General features: G+C 39.3%; 1 protein-coding gene across 4 annotated transcripts in view; it reads left to right on the top strand.

Annotated features, from left to right (window-relative positions):
* Positions 1-624: 624 nt before the first annotated feature.
* Positions 625-22,931, top strand: part of LOC105486916 (fatty acyl-CoA reductase 1) — a 64,076-nt gene continuing 41,769 nt past the window's right edge. For 3 of the 4 annotated variants that reach the window (XM_011750057.2, XM_024794468.2, XM_011750055.2), the window contains exon 1: positions 625-778. The gene's annotated coding sequence lies outside the window, so the exon portion shown is untranslated. Of the gene's footprint in view, positions 779-21,343; positions 21,675-22,931 lie in introns of those variants that run through there. The other variant, XM_011750056.3, reaches the window with a different exon arrangement.

The following is a 22,931-nucleotide window of genomic DNA, read 5'->3' as shown; positions in this document are numbered from 1 at the left end:
GTGCCTTGGGGCTGGATGAGACCCGTGGAGGCTCCAGGGGTCCACAGAGCTCTCCGCTCTCACCGACCCGGGCCACACCTGCCAAGCTGGTAGTTCTCTGAACGGATCCCTCACGCCCAGCATTGGCCGCAGGGCCCCCAGGCCCCACCATAATAGCGCTAAGCACGCCACAACGGCAGCCCCGCTGTCTCCCGCGCGGGCCTCGCCGCTTGCTCCCAACCTTAGGGGTTGGCGCCCCTCCCGCGCGACGGACAGCCGGGCGTGGCCCTGGGCGCGACCCGACTGGACGCCAGCAGCCGGCGGGGGCGCTCCAGGACTCGGGATGTGGGGCGCGGGCCCATTGGCTGAGCATTCCCCCGCGAGCTGGCCGGCCGTAGGGCCCACCTCCCGGCCCTCCCTCCTCACCCCCATTGGCCGTTCGCGTTCCGCTGGCTTCCGCTCCTGCCCCGCTCCCGCCCGGAGGGAAACCGGGTTGGGGGTGGGAAGCTAAAGCAGGGAGGAGGAGGAGTGGTCCTCCTGCTAAGGGTGTGCGCGAGAGCCAATCAGAAGCGGATGTGGAAAAGAGGCGCCGCGCCAGCCACTCACATCGCGAGGTGCGGTCGGGGCCGGCTGACGCGAGTGAGGGCCTCAGCCAATGGACGTGCCACTGCCCGTCCGCTCTTCAGCAGCCGGTCGGGGGCGGTGGAAAAGCGAGTGAAGAGAGCGCGACGGCGGCGGCGGCGGCGCAGCTATCGCTGGACAGCCAGTGGGAGAGCGAGGTCTGAGCCTCTGCGTCTAGGTGAGAGGCGGGTGCGCCAACGGGAGCGGCCGGGCTGCGGGCTCCTCCTCGCCTGGCTGGGGCAGCGGCTGCGGGAGCCGGGGCTGCAGGCCGGGCCGAGGTGGGGGCGACGACCAGCCGTCCCGCCCCCGCCCCCGCCCGGGTACGCCCAGAAGTGAGGGCGCCTGCCTCTGCGCGGGTGGTCTCTGCGCCGTTTGGCCCCGCCACCGCCCTTCACGGGGCCGGGACCGCGAGGGGGACGTACGGTGGGGCCTGGTTTGTAGCCGCGGAGCCCGGGGGGCCGCCTGGGGTAGGAGGCTGCGTAGAGGTGGCGAAGGTGGGGCGGGGTAGTTAACCGAGCAGCGGGCTCGCGTGCTTGCTGGAGGGTGGCGGCAAAGGGGGAGGCCTGTGATTGCAGGATTTCGGGTCTGGGGAGGAGGAAAGTGGTGGGAAATAAGGTGATGCTCTGAAAAGGGTGCTCAGGGAGAAGGCACGGGGCCAGGGAGTCTGGTTGGCCTCTTAGAAGTAAGCATTGATAGGGCTTGGGGAGAGATCAGCTGGGAGTGAAGGGAGGACGGGCTTGGGGTTTGAAGGTGAAGGTTTCTGGAGAACTGGGGACACGTGGATCTGGAGTAAGAGGCACCTACTGAAACCGGAAGGTGGCCGCGAGAAGGTTTTATGTGAGGTGTGGACGGGAGGCTGTTGGACTAGAAGGCATTAGTTGGTCTGTTAGGACAAAGTATACTAGCAGCAAACGCGGTAGATTTATGTGTGGTAGGTGAAGGTTGTGAATCTTTTATGAGTAGTTGAGCAAGAACAGTTGTCTGATTCTGCAGTGTGGGAGAGTAGAGGTCTCAGGTAGTGTCTTGGTTAGGTTTGAAGGTTAATTTACTGCTAGTCGAGGGCCAAACACTGAAAAGTTTTTAATTCTCACTACCGGGGCTGATCCTCCTCCTGCACTCCACCCCTCCTGCCATCCCTGTGACAGTCCATCTCTTTGTTTTGCCTCAGCAGCACAAAAACTCACTCCCTCCGAAGTAATGGCATACATATTGTTTGCTTTTGACTGGATGGCAGTCAGGAATCCCTTAATTCTTTATATTTAAAAAAAAAGTGCTGGTTTAAAGACAACATCAGAAGATACTCTCAGAAAAACTGCCCTCCAGGGGAGTTTCTCAACTGTCATGTTGGGCATGTGTAATATAACATAAAAATGATGCAAGATCTCTCACAGTAACACAAGTGAGAATTAACGTATAAGTACAATCCTGATGTCTTTTTTTCAAATTAATTAAAAAAGTAAACAGAAACAGGGTTTGCTGTCTCCCAGGCTGGAGTGCATTAGCGAGATCATAGCTCGTTCCAGCCTCAAACTTCTGGGCCCAAGAGATCTTCCCAGCGTGGCCTCTCAAAGTCTTGGGATTACGGGGGTGAGCCACTCTGCCCAGGCCCCGTTATTCCATACATTTTCCATAAAATTATAAATTTATTTATTTATTTATTTTATAAATTTTTTTGTGTGTGTGAGACAAAGTCTCGTTTTGTCGCCCAGGCTGAAGTGCAGTGACGTGATCTTGGCTCACTGCAACCTCGGCCTCCCGGGTTCAAGTGATCAGCTCCTGCCTCAGCCTCTCGAGTAGTTGGGACTGCAGGCACATGCCACCACACCGGCTAATTTTTGTATTTTTGGTAGAGACGGGGTTTCACCATATTGGCCAGGCTGGTCTCGAACTCCTGATGACTTCAAGTCATCTATCCGCCTTGGCCTCCCAAAGTGCTGGGATTACAGGCGTAAGCCACGGCGCCGGCCAAAATTATTCCATAAATTTATCCATAAAAATTCCATATAAGTTTTCTGGAGTTCGATTGTGTATTAGGCTTGTTGGGAAATTTATCACCCTTGTGAAGAATTTTGTAGTTAAGTAAATTCAGTTTTGTTTTTTTTTCACTCAGGAAAGACATAGTATGTATGCATCTCTGCTATTCTATATGAAGCTTTTGGAATTTTTATTTATGGGGTGTGGATAGAGGCTGGAGGCAGAGACTGAGGTCAGAGAAGAAGTAGTAGAAAAGAAGGTGGCCCACTACCATATTTCCAGTGTATTTAAATGGGAGATAGAGTTTCTGTTTGAGGATGGGACAAAAGGTTTGTGAAGAGTTAGAGAGTCAAGGACAGAAGCCAAAGAGAGCATTTGTTGTGTAACATGTTTCCTTGTTAACGAGATCAGCAAAGCATTTTAACTAATGGACCATTATTTATGATCTAGAAACAATTTTGTGAAAGTGATTTCTTAGTGATGCTATTTCCTGTGATCACATTTGCCCTTAGTATAACAATACCTAAGTGCTGAGGCGACTTGGAGTAGAATAGTAATCTGAGTGGTGTGGAGTGAATCAGGGAAGGTTTCCTGAAAGAGGTGAGTTTTGAGCCATCACTAGAAGTTGTGAACCAGAAGTTGGGATGTGGGTTATTAGAAGACATGAGGATGACATTCCGGGAGTTTGTACTTGGTATAAGCAACTATGGACAAGAGTGACAAATTAAAAATGGTAATTGAAGATTTGAATGAAGATTTAAGGGTTTGGAAATCAAGTAAGTCTATGTTGCAGCTTAGCTGATAAATAATTTTTTTATGTTGGTTAGGAGAGAAAATTAACAGTTAATGGATTGGAGATAGGTAATACAGGAAAGAGCATAAAAATATTATTTGATAGTTATAGGAGAATGAAGTGAAAGTAAGGTTATTGAGAGATAGGTTTAACGGTCAAACATATATCATAATCGAAAACATTTTTGAGTCCTGTGCTAGAGTGTATTGATAATAGCAAAATTTATTGGGTGCTACTTTGTGGCCGACACTGTTTTGAACCTTCCAAATATTTATTATATCATCTTCTGATTATCTGTATTTTATAGATGAGGGAGATAAGGCTCAGAGAGATATAACTTGACCAAGCTCACACAGCTAGGAAGGGACAGGTCAGGATTGGCAGAATCAGTCAGTAAACGTTAATTGAGCATCTGCTTGATGCCAGGCACTGTACTAAGTGCTGGGTATTCAACGTTGACAAGAAAATTCAAGTCAGACCTTATCTATTTTCTAGAGATTGTCAGTTTATGTAAGAAGAGCCAGTGAAGAAAGAAAAAGATTAGTTGGAGAGATTTCTATAGATACTGAGGAATACACTAGAGAAACCTGGGATAGAGTTTTAAAGAGGAGGTGGTTAGCAACAAAATATATAGCTGAGAGATTCAGAACAATTGAGAAGAAACCATTGAGTTAAGTAAGAAAAAAAGTTATGTGAATTTAGTCACAAGAAAGCTGGAATAAAGATATTAATGTTTGGGTTGGTAGTTAATTGTGTTTAGTGGCAGGTACTCTATACAAACTTAAATGTTTTCACAGTTATGGTCAAATTCATAGGAAAGATAATGGTATGGCCCTTTGTAATGTTTTAATCTTTGACTGGAAAGATCATGGATGCTTTAAAATGCTTGTACTTTTTAGTATTTTTTCAAATTTTAAAAAATGAGTGAGGCTGAGGCAGGTAGACCGCTTGAGCTAAAGAGGTCAAGAGCAGCCTGGGCAACATGGCAAAACTCCTTCTCTACCAAAAAAAAAAAAAAAAAAAAAAAATTAGTTGGGCAAGGTGGTGTGCGCACCTGTAATCCCAACTACTTGGGGGGCTGAGGTGGGAGCCCGGGAGGTTGAGGCTGCAGTGAGCCTTGATCATGCCACTGTATTCCAGCCTAAGTGACAAAGTGAGATCCTGTCTAAAAATAAAAAAAAATAAAAAAAAAAAAGAGTGAGCATTATTTTTATAATTAGTGGGGACAAGCATTCAACTGAAATGAGTGAATACTCAGGAAAATGTGGGTTGGCTAGTCTGAACTTGGGGTAGGAGAGAAGATAGTCTTATTTCAGTCCCTACTCCGTAAGAGCCACCTTGGTAGGTGTGTTCCCATCTTGGAAATGACTGGATTGTCACTGATGGAAACTGAAACTGTATGTAGTGAAAGATGGTATTTGCTTAATCTGAAGGATCCAGTTACTAACTAACACACCCGAATGGTGGAGATACAGTCTTGGCTTTCCTGAACATTTGTTTTCTTAAGAGTTTAATACATGAATTTAAAGTTTAAAAAAACCCAACAAACCACTGATAGAATTGTGTCATTTTAACTGTTTCTTTTGGCTTTATATCCTTCTTCTTCCTACACATTAGTTCTATAGTTCCTCTCATCAGTGGGTTTGTAATAGGCTTAGAGTTTCAGTTCAGTAAGACAAAATGAAAGTGCTGGATTTAGATAGAGCTGATCAACTTAAACACTTATAACTTCACCATTTTTTTGGTTCTCAATTGAAGGGTGGAGACAGACTTCAAGAAAATAAGCTTTTCTTATTCAAAGAATGATACCCAAACTAGTAGGATTTGCCCTAGGATCAATACAGACTTATGATAGTCTCCTAAACAGAGAGGAAAGAGTTGCGTAAATTAATCTAGCTTTTAGTTTAATTTCACTTAGCCCATAGGGATTCTGAGAAGAAATGATATTAATGTGATTCCTATTTCATCTAGGCACTGTACCATAATCCTTCAATAAATTATCACATTTGATTCTCATATAATTTCTCTAAAATGTGAATACCATATTACAGATGAGGAGAATGAGACTCAGAGAAGTTAGTAACTTTCCAAAGTTGGAGAGTTAAAGGGACATGGCTAGGATTCAAACCTTTCTTTGTCTAACTCCAAAACTCATGCTTGTGAAACTAGTAGCAAGGAGGACTGATTTATACCTTCAATTGAAAAAAAAAATGCCACAAGCCTTAGGTGTTTAGTAACTATTTGTTACCTTAGAAGGTGAGACTCTTGCTCTCAGTGTTTGTGCTCTGTGACACTGCCTGTAAATAAATGACAGTGATTTTTTGGTGTCTCATAGGATATCTTATATTTTCTTGCTTTAGAGATGGATGTTTTCCATCTCTAAATTCATATTTTAGAATTTTTTGAAGATGTCTTGTCTGTATTCAAAATATTTGTGAAATGGATACTATGTCTTAAATGTATCTCAAAATTGATGAAGCCTGGCATATACATATAGTTTTCACACATAAGTATCTTACCAATTTGTTGTGCACTTTTTCTTCCTAGGCTTCCCCATCTTATCCTATTATTAAAAAAAAATGATTTAATAAATAATTGAAATGTCTACTACCAATAAAATAACTAATTATCTTTTGTTAGTTAACATTATAGTGTAGAGAAAAGCGTTATGATGGAGAAAATTCAAATTGGGTCGGGCGCAGTGGCTCACGCCTGTAATTCCAGCACTTTGGGAGACCGAGGTGGGCGGATCATAAGGTCAGGAGTTCGAGACCAGCCTGGCCAATATGGTGAAAACTCCATCTCTAGTAAAAATATAAAAATTAGTCAGGCGTGGTGGCACCCACCTATAGTCCCAGCTACTCGGGAGGCTAAGGCAGAATTGCCTGAACCTGGGAGGCAGAGGTTGCAGTGAACCAAGATTGCGCCACTGCACTCCAGCCTGGATGACAGAACGAGACTCTGTCTCAAAAAAAAAGAAAGAAAAAGAAAGAAAGAAAATTCAAATTGAACTGTGAATCGGTAGATCTGAGCTTTAATTTTTATTTTGTTAGCTACTTGAAGTGTAACTTTAGGCAAGTCACTTCCCCTCTATGGGCTTTAGTTTCTTCATCTGTAAAATGGAGGGGAGAAGAAATTTTAAACCCGTCTGCCTTGAATGGGTTGTATGCCTTCTTTCTAATTAAAAACATAGATGCCTTAGATGTCTTTCTTAAAAACCGTATTACTGCATTTTACAGTATTTTCTTTTCTCTTCATCTTCCTTCTTTCCCTTCTTAATTTATTAGAGAGGATAAATTATTTTTGGTATCCTACATTTACCAGGACAGCATATCTTAGGAAGTAGGGACCCAGAAAATAATGAATGAATATATGTTTTATTTGAGCTAATGAAAAATTATTTAAATAAAGTACCGTCAAAAAGATGTTGAAGTTTCATTGAAAAGTAGTTCTACCTAAAGAATGAAATGTGTTTTAGTAAAGTTCAATTTGTCTACTCTGTATTGGATAGACGTACAAAGAAGAAAACCCTTGAACTTGTGTTTAAGAAGCCCTCTAGTAAGAGAAGCAAACTTCTGTAAACTTTGTATTATGGAAAATCGACAGCCATAATACACACATCACCAACTTTTAAGAGTTACCAACTTGTGGTCAGTCTTGCTTCATCCATACCTCCACCCACTTCCCTCTTTATTTTGAAGCAAATCCCTAGACTTTTTTTTTTTTAACCAGTTATTACCATGCAGTGTGATAAGTATAATAATAGACATGTTAATCCAAGTGAGGTGCAAATTTGTTCATATAAATGTATTTTGAGACGAGCGTTATACTGTTCTGGGCACGAGAAATTAGATATAGTAAGCTACTGTAGGGCAGGGATAATATAATTGAAGAGACTATGTACATATGTGAAACAGAATGTAGCAACACTGAATCATGTGCCAAAATTGGTGGTGGAGACTCTTAAGTGGGAACTGACATTATTTTAGAATGAAAGTAGAACTTAAACAAGTGGCAATAGAGAGAAAGAACATTTAGGAGTAAGGTGAGGGTAATCACGTGGATAAAGCATGCACTTAGAAAATCTAACTTTGGCTTCATAGAATAAGTTATATCTAACTCTGTATCTCTCTCTCTTTATCTTGTAGACCACTACAACATGTAATTGGCACAGTGTAGATGTTACATCAGAACTTGAACTAAGCCAATTGCTGTAGTAGAAATTAGGACACACTCCTTTGTGAATATATCTCTGTTTGTGGTTAATTTTTTGGCACATTCTGTTAAAAAGCCTTCTAAATATCTTAATACCACATGTATTAATGGATCCATTCTTGTTAGAATGTTTGTGGGTTTGTGCCATCAGCTTTGGTGTGCAGTTGTGTGTGTGTGTGTGTGTGTTTAATTTAAATGTTAACTATTTGACAATTTTAAGATTTTTTTGAAATACCTAGTTTAGATCATTTTTGTCTTACATGAAATTTTTTCCAGAAAAGTTGGCATGACAATTCATGAGAAATCCTTGAATTTAGGGAATTGTTATCATTATAGCTTATTATTTTGAAGTATTCTGAGAATAAAATCTTAAAGTATATTCCCTAATGCAGAAATTGCTTGTCAAAGGTCATGAACTTCTCTGAGCATCTCCTCAAAGTGTTGTGCCGTCTCATCAGAAAAATGTACATTCAGATATCCTTGGAGTCTGTGGATTCTGGCTTAATAATTTATTCTTTAATATGTAGGCAGAAAGCATACTGCTAAAATTCAACTCAGTTATCTTTCTGTGTGTTCTGCTTGCCTTTTACAAACAAGTGTTTTTAATTATTAGGAGTGATAAAATGATAAAGCTTATTATTGCAAATGCCTAATTAAAAAATTAGACTAATTCTTAATTGAATTCTTGGGGAAAAACAAGCTGTAGCCAGTTTAATAAATAGGAATTATTTCACTGAAGATTTTGGAATAAGCGTGTGGTACTTTATTTAATGGCTCCTGTCCATCCTGTATTAGCAGGAAGTAGAATATATGACATATGAATGAATAAATGCATAAATACCTTTTTTCCCCCCCTGAAGTAAAAACTTTGACTTACTGTGTCCTTAGGCAGTTAAGATCTGTGGAGGAAAAGATCTGCTAAAGTATTTTGAGGTTCACATCTGTGTTGGAACAACCGGAAGTAATGCAGGAGCTTAGAAACCGTACTTTATTTAATGGCTCCTGTCCATCCTGTATTAACAGGAAGTAGAATATATGACGTACGAATGAATAAATGCATAAATACTTTTTTTTTTCCCTAGAAGTAAAAACTTTGACTTACTGTGTCCTTAGGCAGTTAAGATCTGTGGAGGGAAGGATCTGCTAAAGTATTTTGAGGTTCACATCTGTGTTGAAACAACCGGAAGTAATGCAGGAGCTTAGAAACTGTTTTTGGCTGACAAAAGATTGATTCTCACTGGAGCCCTGAGATACAAGTGCTCATCGTTCACTTAGTTTGAGGAGTGGCCCTAAATGAGTTTCTTAGAAATATATGGCTTTAAAAACTTGTGGATTATAATTAAAATGTAATTATGATAATGATTGTTAGCATAAGCAGAATTCTCAGGAGATAGGAACAGGTGAATTAGCTGGTAATGGGACATTTGACCCCACAGAGCTGTGCACAGACTGTTCCAAGTTCAGTGAATATTAGGTGAATTGCTTTAAAGTGATACCCTTGTGACCTGTTGGAGTTAATAATTTTTCAAGTACCTAATCTACTAGTAGGAAACAACTTATTCCAATACATAGTAGTAGAAATACAGACTGTGTGAGCCAGAAGAGATTTTAGCAATCAGTGATCTGGCCTCTCCTTCAGTGAATTTAAAGAGTGACCAGAGAGGTTGACTTGCCTAAGGTCTGTTGGTTATGGCAATCCCAACAGCGTTGTTTCTCATTACCTGATTTTTGGTAAGTCTATTGTGCTTATTTATTTTGGCTGTCTTTTCATTCTGGATCTCAGTATTTGGAGAAGGAAGTATATTAACACTAGGATTTTTAGCATGGTAACTAAGTTATTGATAAATTGGCTAAGAATTTCCTGAACTGTTATACCATAATGTTTTTACTTTGCCGTCATATATTCCTTCCATCTTTAACATAATCATAGTTACAAGATTTATTGGGGTAGGTGTTTTAGGAGCTTAATTCCATTCCATAGTTGGAAACAGATATTAAGAATCCACAATTCTTAAAACATTTTCATCATGCTTTTTTATACCTTTCTGGGGTGATCTTTGCCCAACAGCATTTAGTTGCAAGCTGTGTCTATGAACTTGGCATAGTTTTAAAAATAAACTAGGAAAAGATTTTTGAGAAGAGAATTTGTTATGGGATTTAGTCATTTAAATTCATTCCTAAAAGCTGTTTTTTCCCCACTCAAAACTAGACACTGGAAGGATCATTGACATCCAGGTTCAAAGAAGTTACTACTTACATGACTGATTCCGATTCTGAGTTCTTTTGCCACATTTGGTTCATGTGGAAAGGTTGGCTGGGGCTAAGACTTGCCCCGTACATTAGCGACGTCATAGCCAGAGTGAGAACCCTTAGAACAGTGCCTGTCGAGCTTTTTTAATCCTAGCCTTTTAGCTGAGTCATTCTTTAGCTCAATAATTTCTACTTTCTAATGGAATAATTAGAAATAAAAATGTTTTATTCTAATGGAATAATAACAATTGTCAAGGTATAAGCATTTTTTGGGAAGAGCGATATGGATGGTTCTTAATTGAGTCACAAAAAATATACTTGTCATAAAGTCTAGACTAATTAGAAAACTGCAGGCCTCAAATCTTGGTGATGGAACTGTATCAGTATATTCTCTACAGTTATAATAAAATAACTAAAAACTAAATTGATAATGATGAGCCAAACCTAATGGTAATTTTTAATTAAAAGGTAAGAATAATGACAATTGAAAATGAAGACCAACTAAAGACAACACAGTTTCATTGATGGCAAGTGCCCCTCTTGAAAGTTACAGACTTCTACGTTTTGAGTGTGCATATGTGGTAGGAGCTTCCAGCATTGCCAGTTGCAGCAACTGGACATACTAGTGGAATACAAATTGAAGTTTTACATTCTAGTAAAGTCCTCATTTTTGCAACTCTTAATAACTAGCTTAGTAGTTTATTCGTAAGTAGCTTTATGGATTAAAGGAAGGTCATGTTTTCTTTTTCTTTTTTTTGAGACTGAATCTTGCTCTGTCGCCCAGGCTGGAGTGCAGTGGCGCAATCTCGGCTCACTGCGAGCTCCGCCTCTCGGGTTCATGCCATTCTCCTGCCTCAGCCTCCCTAATAGCTGGGACTACAGGTGCCCGCCACCATGCCTGGCTAATTTTTTGTGTTTTTAGTAGAGACGGGGTTTTACTGTGTTAGCCAGGGTGGTCTCGATCTCCTGACCTTGTGATCCACCCGCTTTGGCCTCCCAAAGTACTGGGGTTACAGGCATGAGTCACTGCACCCGACCAGGAAGGTCATGCTTTCTAAATCATTTATAGTCCATCAGGAGTCTTGGCCCTTTCTTGGAAAATCATTAGTTTTGAAGGCTGGTTTAGTAATCCTTGAGCTTCTCATGAGCATTGTTTTCCTAGCCGTGTTGGGAAATTTATGAAGGGCGGGGCTTAGATAGAATTTAGTGAGTTTTTGTTTTGTTTGTTTGTTTTTAACCTCAGGACATTTGTAGTCTTTGATATGCTAATACACATCTTTAATCTCTTTGGGATAAGGCATACACTTCCCATTTACCTTTACAAATGCTGCCTTAAAGAACTGAGTCCTGTTTTTAGGTTCAGCCTTGAGAACGGATTCAGAAGGCAGCAATAAGAAAGTGACACAAGAAACAGAGAGAGAAAATACAGCATATATATGAAGCATACATAATTTACCTGTGTTAATTTCGGGTGAAGCTGTGTGTAGTGTATATGTAGTGTTCAGGGTAAACATGGTACATTTTCCTATAACATCAGTTTTACTCAGTAATTTGAAATATTTTATATAAATCTTTAGGTATATCGTGAAGTCAAATTTTATAAATTTTTAAGCAAAAAAGATATTGCAATTCTGTTATAAAAGTTTGAAAAGCTCTGTCTTTGGTAGTACACTTAAAATATTAGTATATCTTTGTATATTGGAATACTATGTTTCACTTCTCTGAGTCTGAAAGTATTAGGATTACAATTTCATGTCTTAATATGAAAACATTTTTATTAAGGTAAAAAGTATTATTAAGGTAATAAAAGTAGTATAATTATATAATATATAATATAAAAGTATATTATTAAGGTAATAAAAGTATTATTAAGGTAAAAAGTATTATTAGGTAAACAATAGTTTACCTAAAAAAAGAGTCATATATGACTTACGGGAATTACTTTATTTAAAAAACTGTTTTCTTCCCCTAAAAGAAAATTGAATACATGTTTTTGCAAGCAGCAGACTGTTTTTTTTTTTCCCTCCAATTTCACTAACTTTACTAATTGTTAGAACTGTTTACTTCTTTGTTATTTTGGGTGCTTCCTCCTGTTTGTTATTCAGTGTTATCAAGCCGTGTGTTAACAAGAACACAGCCCGCCTTCTGTAGGCTTTATAGTAGAGAAGTTACCCTACTGGTTCTAGCCTTAAGGACAGAAACAGAAACAAAGGAAAATGTATATTATTGAAAAATTTGTTTTCTGATCAGCAGATAATTTTAATGCGACAAAACTGACATTTCCTCTCTGATAGAGTAGAATTTGACTTTTTAAAGGTGTCTTTATGTTTGATTTTTACATCACTCAGAGGAATTCTGAATCTTATTTTTCTCAGTGTGTAACATTTCCTAGGATAGTAAGATCCTAGAAGCATTTTAACTCTTGTCAAAGTGCCATGCTTAGGGAATAGCATCACTATATGAAACAGTTGTATAGTGGCCTAAGAACTCATGAACGTCTTTAGATTCCTTAGTACCAAGAAGTGCCTTAGGGGGGAAGTATTGGGGAAAATAGGATATAGACAGTTAAATATTGGTAAATCAGTGCTTGTGTAGGCAAACAGAGTGGCCATTATATCTACTTCAATGGGTACTTACCACAGGGTTGGACACTAGCATCTTTTATTGAAAAAAGAAATGTTAACCAGGATGCTACAGCTAATCTTTACTTGTGGAAAATGCTCAATAAGCCTTAATTTTTGAAAAAGGAGAAAGGAACCCACTGTTATTATGAGCTTGACTACACTAAATTGTACAGTTTGGGTATGCATTTTGGCTCTTTTTTTGTTGCTTATAGATTTCTTTCAGGTGAGGTTTTCTTTTTTGAGATAGGTTCTCGCCCTGTTGCACAGGCTGATCTCAAACCCTTCACCTCATGCGATTCTTCTGCCTCAGCCTCCCAAGTAGCTGGGCACACAGTTGTGTGCCACTGTGCCTGGCTCAGATGGTGTTTTCTTTGATGTTGAGTCTGTCTTAGTCCATTTGTAGTGATATAAAGGAATACCTGAGGCTGGGTAATTTATAAAGAAAAGAGGTTTATTTGGCTCACAGTTCTCCAGGCTGTACAAGAAGCATGGCATCAGAATCTGTTTCTGGTGAGGGCCTCAGGAGGCTTCCACTCCTGGTGTAAGGTGAAGGAGAGCAGGCATCACACAGTGAGAGAGGAAACAACAGAGAAAGAGGAGGAGCTGCCAGGCCTTTTTTAGCAGCCAGTTCTTGTGGCTGAGAACTGAGCCAGTTCTCACTTGAGTGAGAATGCTTAGTGGCACCAAGCCATTCATGAGGAATCTGTCCCCATGACCCAAACACCTCCCACCAGGCCCCACCTCCAACATTGGGAATCAGATTTCAACATGAGACTTGGTGGGACCAAACAAACCATGTCTAAACCATAGCAGTCTTAATCAAAACATTAAGTGATGACTACAGTTACCAAAATATAGTAGAAAAAACACTGGATCATTGGTTTTCAATATGTTTCAGATGGGAATCAGAAAATCTTAATGGATATACTTAGCTCGAGGCTTCTTCGTAGTCTAACTTCTGTAAAACAAGTTGTCTTGCTTTTGACTAGAGTTGTGTCAACTCCAGATGGTAATGCTGCAGAACTTTGCTCCTTAGTTCAGCTAAAACCGGGTTCAGGAGTTCATAGTTAATTGAACGTGGGAAAGTTAATTGAACATGGGAATGTGAAATTATTGTTCAGTAGATGAGGTTATTGGGTAGACAGAATATTTCAAAGTGTGAGGTCCATGAGTCCATATTTTTAAAATGGGTTTTGAGTGGCTAAAAAAATATGCAGTAAGAAACAACTCTTTGTTGTACCATAGACCTGTGAAATAGGTCCAACATGGGTTGGTGGTTGACAGTCTCAAGAGTAACAGGCAGTTACTTTACTTGATGCTCTTTGTGACAGACTGTATTTTCTAAGGATGGTTGCAACAGTATTTCCCATTGCACATGTGTGAGCTTGTACATACCCTAACTGTTCTCTCATTCCCTTGAATTTGTTCAGTCTTGTGAATCACTTGTAGCCAATAGAATGTGGCAAAAAATTACACTGTATGACTTCCAAGGCGAGGTCAGAAAAGGTGAGAGAGCTTTTGCCTAGCTCACAAGAGTACTGGTCTTTAAGTCATTAGCAGCTTTGTAAGCATCTGACTAGTCTGAGGTCCCCATGCTATAAGGAAGCCCAGACTATCTCATTGGGAAAATCAAAGAGGCTAAAGTCCGGAGCTAGAACCACTCAGCCAGAATTGCTTAGCTGAGCCCTTTCCAAATTGCTAACTCATAAAAATTGTGAAAGAAAATAAAAAATGGTGGTTGTTTGAAAACACTGTTTTAGAGTGATTTTGTTACCTAGTGATAGGTAGCCAGAATACTACTGTCCATTCAACACTACTATCCCATCCATACTTTTAAATTCTCTGCTTTTTTTTTTTTTTTATTGTTGTATGAAGTTTTTGAACAAAGTAGTGGGCAAGAGTTTCTCTGAGTTTGTGACAGGATTATATTCTGTGCTCTTGTTCACTTGTAGTCTTTTCTGCAAAATAATGCAGCCCAAGCCTCATCCCTGCATATCTTAATGGACTTTCCTTTTAGAAATACAGATTTTAAAAAGTATATACCTAGAAAAAGGCTATAGGTAATGTCATCCTTTTGCATTCAGCCTCTGGCATATCTATATTTCTGAAGCCTGGCATTAATTTGTTGTTTTGTTTATGAAGGTATTATTGTATCAAACAAGCATTTATTGCCCGTTTTACAGTGTTGTGCCAGTAACAATAGTAGTAGTGAAATCATAGACAACGAATATTTAGACTGTACTGCTTTCCCTTTGATGTCTTTCTCATTTATACTTCATTTTTCTGAATGTTTGTGGAATATTGGAAATCACTGTTTAAAACAGAGGTTGGCAAACTATGGCCTGCAAACTGTCTTCCTGTTTTTTTAAAGTATTATTGGAACACAGCCACACCCATTCATTTATTTATCATCCATGGCTGCTTTTGTGGTACAGTGGCAGAGCCGAGAAGTTGTTGCTGAGATTGTATGGCTCACAAAGTAGAATACTTGTTAGTTGGCCCTTTACAGAAACCTTTGCCAGCTCCTGGTTTAGACTATTTCTCAGTTGATTATCCTTTTTACTTTTTTAGTTTTTTACTTTTGAGGCAGGGTCTTACTCTGTCACCCAGGCTGGAGTGCAGTGGCGCTATTAAGGCTAACTGTAGTCTCGACCTCCTGGGCTCAAGTGATCCTTCCACCTCAGCCTCCCAAGTAGCTAGAATCACAGGTGTGCACCACTACTCCTGGCTTATTTTTGTATTTTTTTTCAAGATGGGGTTTCGCCTTGTTGCCAAGGCTGGTCTCAAACTCATGGGCTCAAGCAATCTGCCCACCTTGGCCTCCCACAGTGCTGGGATTGTAGGCATGAGCCACTGCACCTGGCCAGTTCCCCCTTTTAAAGGACATTTGAAGTTATTTTTTCTTTTACTTTTAAAGTCATGCAATCTAATGAATATTAAAAGATTATTTAACTTAACTTTCTATCTGCTGCTAGAATTTCTTTCAGTACTCCTACCATGTGGTCTTCCAGCCGAAAGGGATAAGATAATGAGATAAGCAGAATTAGTTAAATAATTAATGACAACCAGAGCGGAGGCTCATGCCTGTAATCCCAGCACTTTGCAGCACTTTGGGAGGCTGGGGCAGGTGGATTTTTTGAGGTCAGGAGTTAGAGACCAGCCTGGCCAAGATGGTGAAACCCCGTCTCTACTAAAAATACAAAAATTAGCCAGGCGTGGTGGTGGGTGCCTGTAATCCCAGCTATTTGGGAGGTTGAGGCAGGAGAATTGCTTGAACCTGGGAGGCGGAGGTTGCAGTGAGCCGAGATCACGCCACTGCACTCCAGCCTGGACGACAGAACAAGACTGTGTCCCAAAAAAAAAAAAAAAGAGTTAATGACAAAGCAGCCTTGGATATGGCTGTGTTAAACACAGGAATTGCACCTGATTGGGAGTAAAAAAGAAAAAAAAAACAGGTGAAATATTAATATTTTGTTCTTTGTCCATTTGCTCACCCCACTGTCTCTCCTTTGGTAAGTTTTTTGTTTTTTTAAACAATTTTTCATAGAGATGGGGTCTAGCGATGTTGCCTAGGCTGGTCTCGAAATTAAACAATTTTTCATAGAGATGGGGTCTCGCGATGTTGCCCATGCTGGTCTCAAACTCCTGGCCTCAAGCAATCCTCCTGCCTGGGCTCCCAAAGTGCTGGGATTACAGGCGCGAACAGCTGTGCCCAGCTTCATTGGTAGGTTTTGATTTAGAAGAGCCAATTTTAATAGAAAAAAATAGGTAAATGGGCCAGACTTCCAGGTATAGCTATAGGTGGTAAAATTTTTAGGCAACTGGATTTAATGGTTAGATATTCAATTTGAGACTTTCCGTTGCAGTACTTAGTTTCCCTAAATAAATGTGTAGCAGCTAAAACATGGAACTAAGAGGCCTTACAAACATACCTGTTGTTAGTTACTGGGTTTGTACAATAAATGATGATACAGAAAGATGCATACGAGCAGAGCCAGTCTAGACTTGACTGCAGTACTATATTGATTATTGTACTATATTTGTATATTCTATGTAGTTTATTGCTTTGTGAACATAGTGAACATTGTGAACGAGGTGAATCTCACAGGAGATAGAAGAAGGTACATCGAATCCCAAGATCAACATTATCTCAAGAGGGAGAATAATTTTTCACACTCCATTCAAGAAATCCGTCCTGTTAGCGTCCTGTGAATTATTTGTTTCATACATAAGTAACCATGTAATGTTTTTAGTACATTTTCCATCTAATAAAGAAGTGAAATGAATTTAAGTAATAAAGATTAGTAAAAGAAGGAAAATATAGGTTGAGCATAACATTAAAAATTTTTAGACTATTTCTGAAATCTTACAGATCAGACTGACAGCTGAAGGACCATACTGATAATCATTATCATAGAAGTAAAGGGAAGATGCATGAGGAAATGTAATTGTCTACCCAGTGTTTTGTGTTTAACTTCACAAAAATGCTATGAGGTGGAGTTGGGTGGACTGGGTGTTTTATCTGTATTTTAAAGATAAAGAAACTGCGGACCCAAACAGGTAAGCAAGCTCAATGGCAAGGTAAACAGGTAGGTTTAGATTCTAACCTAAACCTGCTAGACTCGGTGCCCCAAGGATTTCTGCTGTGTCTTGGCACCGGGTTATCTGAAAGGCTTATTTCTATGAAGGGCCTACGTTATCTAGGAAGGAGCAGTTTATAAGCTGGGCCTCATTTCATTCAGTATTGAAAATGTTTTCACTAAATATTTAGTTTCCTAATAGCTCACTAGTCTGTGTACTTTATTGCTTTGTGAACATGGTGACCATTTAAGTTTAAGGCATTTAAGTTCCAATGCATATTTTCAAACTGAAGTGATACATAGGATTACCTTGGTATAGGTATTTGTAGAAACATGTTTGAATTTATTATTAGTCTTAAGCGAGACCCCAAAACTTCTTACCTTCTACCTTACCTTATTACCTCTACTGCCCTGGGGGTTTTTTGTTTCTAGTATTTCAATAAAAGATTCTCTCTAGGTAAGATTCTCTCTGTGGGTCAGGTAGGGTGGGGTTGGAAATAAATCTTTGATATGTGCATCTTACCTGAAAATGTTGTCTTTTTATTCAAATTGATAGTGTCAATTAAATCTACCTAGAACATGGTCTTCTGAGTAGTGTTCTAAGGTTGACAGTAGACCACTTATCTTTTCTCTCTCTTATTGGCTGCCTCTGGAAATGGCCCTCAGGGAAATCCTGGTAAAGTCTAATTGCCTTTAGATTTTAACTACCTGATTTTTTATTTTTTTTTGAAATGCAAGGTCTCACATATTTGTTATTGAACCCAGCCAACTGGTACCTTCATAGCACATACAGAGAGAAAAAAATATATTCCCAATAAGACATGTCCAACTGTCCAGATAGTGGTGACATTTTCAGCTTGATATGGTAACATGGTCATGACCTTGACACAGCATAAGTATGTGTGCCATCTCATGTGCAATTCTTTATAGACCCAGTCTGGTTCTTCTCCAGTGTCTCCTTTCGGAGTTGTACCTGATTTTATTACCAGTTTTCATCTAAATCCACTGGGAATGGGACCATTTTTTGCTTTTGTTTCTTGGCCAGGAAACGCTTAATCTGGAAACTCTTGTGAGAAGACTTGGTGAGAAGCCGAGTCGAGCACACACAATGATGGTGGAGAAAGGAAGAGAGAGCCTGAATTTTTTTACAGTAAAATTTCTATACTGAGTTGCTTGTTTGGCCCATCAACTTTTAATTAAAGCAATGATGTGGAATTTTTAAGGATTCTCAGCAAAGTTTGTCTTATTTCATATGTTAAAGTTTTCTGTGGAGCAGATTCTTGTCTATTGTATTCAGTTAGTAAAAGCTGAGGCCTTGTAGTGGAGACTGCTGTTGTTTCCTCCTGTGGTGAGTCATACAACTTTAGAACTGGGTAGGACCTTCCGGATCATCTGTTCTAACCCCTTCACTTTCTCTGAACTTCTAGTGCTGTGCACCCAATTCTCATTCATGTTGTGATGCCTCACCTCGCTGAAGGACAAGTAGAAACTTTATGTGCCTTCTCTAAAAGTGGGATTTAGTTAGAAGATTTGGTTCCAATTTCACCCTACCCATATACATGAGCTGAGGGACCTTAGGCAAGAAAAGTTATTAAGGAGACTTGGAAAATAGTATCTGAAGGCATGAGAGAGAGACAGTTTGTGCTAAATAAATTTTTCTTTCCCTTTCTTCTCTTCACTATATATTTTTCTCATCACTGGTGAGTCTTCTTTCAAACTCCATTCTTATTCTACCTGGCTGGCCCATGGAATTTCCTCTCATTTCCTTTCCCCATCCCCCACTTCTTATATATTTGTTCATATTTGTCTTACTGCTTAGCAAGTATCTGAAATAATCAGCTAACATTATGGTAAAAGTTTTAATTAATTTGAGCTGTTTTAAATTCTAATACAGAAAAAGTAATTCTTATTTCTTGGCGCCAAAAAGCAGCCTTTTTAAAAAAAAATGTTAATTTTTTCTGCTTTTTAAAACATGACTAGTCAAGTGCAGTAGTGAGAAGGGAAAGAGTAGAACAAAGAGTTCTATCTATAACTGTGAACAATCAATTGTGATAACTCACGATCTTTGGACCAGGTATATACTTTTCTGATTATTAGAATACTCCAATCTCTCATTTTAATTGCTTTATCTATTTAAAAAACTCTTTTTTTTTTTTTTTTTTTTTTTTTTGAGACGGAGTCTTGCTCTGTAGCCCGGGCTGGAGTGCAGTGGCCAGATCTCAGCTCACTGCAAGCTCCGCCTCCCGGGTTTACGCCATTCTCCTGCCTCAGCCTCCGGAGTAGCTGGGACTACAGGCGCCCGCCACCTCGCCCGGCTAGTTTTTTTGTATTTTTAGTAGAGACGGGGTTTCACCGTGTTAGCCAGGATGGTCTCGATCTCCTGACCTCGTGATCCGCCCGTCTCGGCCTCCCAAAGTGCTGGGATTACAGGCTTGAGCCACCGCGCCCGGCCTAAAAAACTCTTAAAAAGTTGAAAATGAGAGGAGCTTGTCTTTAATTACCCAAAATTTCTAAAACTAATGAAACAACATGATTAACCTTCCATTAATATTAGGGCATTTATTAAGAGAATACAATCATGTTACAAAAGTGCAGGTTTATATTGAGTGGGGTGTTACCTTGGAAGTTCTCTGTGATTCTCCATTTGTGATCATTTCAGACTCTTTTGGTCCATGAGACCTGCGTGTTCTTTTGCCTATGAGGAAACAGGTTCAGAGTAGTAGCTTTATCTTAGGATCTCATAGCTGCTAAATGGCAGAGTTTGGACTTGAACTCCTAGCAAGTAAATATATCTTAAGTAGCTTTGTAATGTGTTTCTCTTAAGGCACTTACAAATGCAAATAAGTGATTTTTTTTTTTTTTTTTTTACAGCCACTAGGAAAACCCACTTTGTAAGTAAGCCTAAGTGAATTCCTTGAAAATAATGGTGATACATGGTACTCAGCATTTTGCTGATCTTCAGAAAGATTTCTGCTTCTTTAATTTGAGTCAAAAGATAAGGTGTGTTTTGAACAAAATAGCTAGCTACAACTGCTAGGTGATATTTCCTAAAGCAGCCCAAGAACAGTGAAAATAAATGTGAATCACCTTCCACAGTCCTGTCATCGCCTTCACCAAATGTGTGTGAATGCTAATGTTGCAGCTTTTCTCCTATTGCAGTGGTGCAGCTACTTCTCAACAGATGATAGGCACTTGTAGATATCTTGCTGTGTAGTAGGAATCTGAACAGCATGCTCTGGAAGGATTGTCAGCATTCCTTTCATGGCTTTTGCTTTTCTAGTTGCTTCTGGCCACTCTGGCAGAACTGTGGAAGATAGGACAAGTCCGAACTTCCCTTAAAAGAACTCTCATTTTTATTGGCTTTGCCAGTAAGTTTGTAGGGTAAAGTGTATTGTTTGGATGGGGAAGCCAAGAGTACATTCCTTTTCAAATTAATGCGGCTTTCCTTTGAGCCAGAGGCAGAGTTTAAAAATATTTAGTGCTTGTAAAGTTTTTGGTGGCATTGTGCTAAGTTGTGGGAATTGTTTTTTTTTTTTTTTTTCCCTAGGAGGAAAACCGTAAGTCATTATAGTAGTATAAAATCATTTGTTAATAGCTTTGAAAGAAGCCACTTCATTCTACAACTCTCTTTATTGAATAAAGCAATCTTTATTCTGTTAGGCTTGAGGAGAATTAAGTTTGGTAAAAATTTTCTGCTATTTGGTGGTGAGAGATGAGCTGTTTAGGCTTTGGTAGGGCAGATGTCTTGATAACTGAAGGAAGTACATCATTTTGGTTTTTTTTTAGGGTTGAACTAATCACATATTCAGGCTCTAAATTCTCAATTGTTAGAGGGAAAACTGCTTAATATCTTTCCCTGTCTTAGATGCATATGTACACCTATGGAAAACTTTCTGGTGCCTGGTACCTAGTAGGTCCTTAAAAAATATTTGTTGAATAAATTTTTACATAAGAAAAACAAAAAGCTCAAACAATTAGCTGTCCTAGGTATGTTCTAAGTATACTATTTAATATATATTGAGTATGTAATTGTCATTAATATCTACTTGTTAGGAACTATATTGATGCAGAATTATTCTTCATATCTCCCATATGAGATTATTGACATCAAACCATTTTATTTATTTATTTTTAAAGAAATGGGGGTCTTCTGTGTTGCCCAGGCTGACCTTGAACTCCTGGGCTCAAGTGATCCCTCTGCCTCAGCCTTCAGAATAGCTGGGACTGTTCAGCTATTCTCTATAGTTTTAATTAGGCTTTTTGTCATTGAAATCTTGAAATAGTCTCAAACCTGAAGTAGATTATAATGAAGGTAACCATATAGTTTATTATGCAAACTGAGACATTTTTGAGAAATTAATTAATCAAAATTAAGTAGGAGCAGCATGTATAAACCAGGCTTGTTCCAGGCAAACTAGGACATGTGGTCACCCTGTTTGTTTTTATTTTTCAAAGTAAATGTTTTATCGAAATATAATAAATTCAGAAAGTCCATATTTTCTAAGTGGACAGCTTGATGAATTTTTAAAAAATGAGCCTCCCAGATCAAGAAATAGAACATCACCAGTATCCCAGAAGTCTCCTTCATGTTACCTTCTAGTCACTCCATCTTCTTCCCTGCAAGACCTTTGGCCATAGGTAAGTTTTGCCTAGTTTGAACTTTATACAAATGGCATATAGTAGTACACACTTTTTTACCTGCCCTTACTGGCTCAATGCTCCCTTTGTGAGATCCCTTCACGTTGTGTTTTAGCGATCGTACCTTCATTTTTATTGTTCTTAAATATTTCATCATATGCATATACCACACTGTGTATGTTATACTGTTGATGAACACTTTGGTTTTATTTTGGGCCAACGGAAATGATGCTGTTATAACCATACTTGCTTGTTCTTTTGATGAACATATGTACTCATTTCTATTGGGTGTATAATTAAGAGTGGAATTGCTAGGTCATATGATATGTGAATGTTCAGCTTTAGCAGGTAGTACCACCTTTCCTAAGTATTATATCAACCAGTACTTCCTCCAGCAGTAAGATGAGAGTTCCAGTTATTCTGCACTCTTATTCTGAGGGTCAGTGGAATGGGATCACATAGGGGTTTTAACTCAATAACTAATAAGTTGAGCCCCTTTTCATGTGCTAATTGGTCATTTCGATCCTTTTTTTTTTTTTTTTTTTTTTTTTTGGAGACAGAGTCTTGCTTTGTCGGCCAGGCAGGAGTGCAGTGGCACGATCTTGGCTCACTGCAACCTCTGTCTCCCGGGCTCAAGCAATTCTCCTGCCTCAGCCTCCCAAGTAGCTGGGATTAAAGGCGTGTGCCACCACGCCCAGCTAATTTTTGTATTTTTAGTAGAGACGGAGTTTCACCATGTTGGCCAGGCTGGTCTCTGAACTCCTGACCAGCGACCTCCCAAAGTGCTGGGATTACGGGTGTGAGCCACCACTCCTGGCCCGATCCTCTTTTGTAATGCCCATTTGTATACTCTTCCTTGTTTGTTCAAACCTTGCCCATTTTTCTATTGGTTTATCTCTTATTGATTTGGAATTTACATATTTATGTATTCTGGATATTAATGTTTTCATTATATATAGATTACAACTATCTTTTACTTTGGTTTGCCTTTTCTCTTTATTGTTAATGTCTTGGGATAAATGTAATTTTAGTTTTGTCCAGTTTAGCAATATTTTCCTTTTTATATTCTATTTAAGAAATGACTACATGAAAGTCATGGAAATGGTCCTCCTCTGTAATCTTGTAGAAACTTAATTGTTTTACCTTTCACATTTAGATCTCCAGTTTATCTGAATTTCTGTGTATAGTGTGAGATAGAGGTCAAAATTTCATTCTTTCTCTATGGATAATTGACTCTGCACCATTCTCTTCTTGTCC

This window comes from Macaca nemestrina, chromosome 12 (genome assembly GCF_043159975.1).
Source record: "Macaca nemestrina isolate mMacNem1 chromosome 12, mMacNem.hap1, whole genome shotgun sequence".
Taxonomy (NCBI): domain Eukaryota; kingdom Metazoa; phylum Chordata; class Mammalia; order Primates; family Cercopithecidae; genus Macaca; species Macaca nemestrina.
Note: the sequence above shows the minus strand (reverse complement) of the source record. Positions and strands in the feature narration are given on the sequence as shown.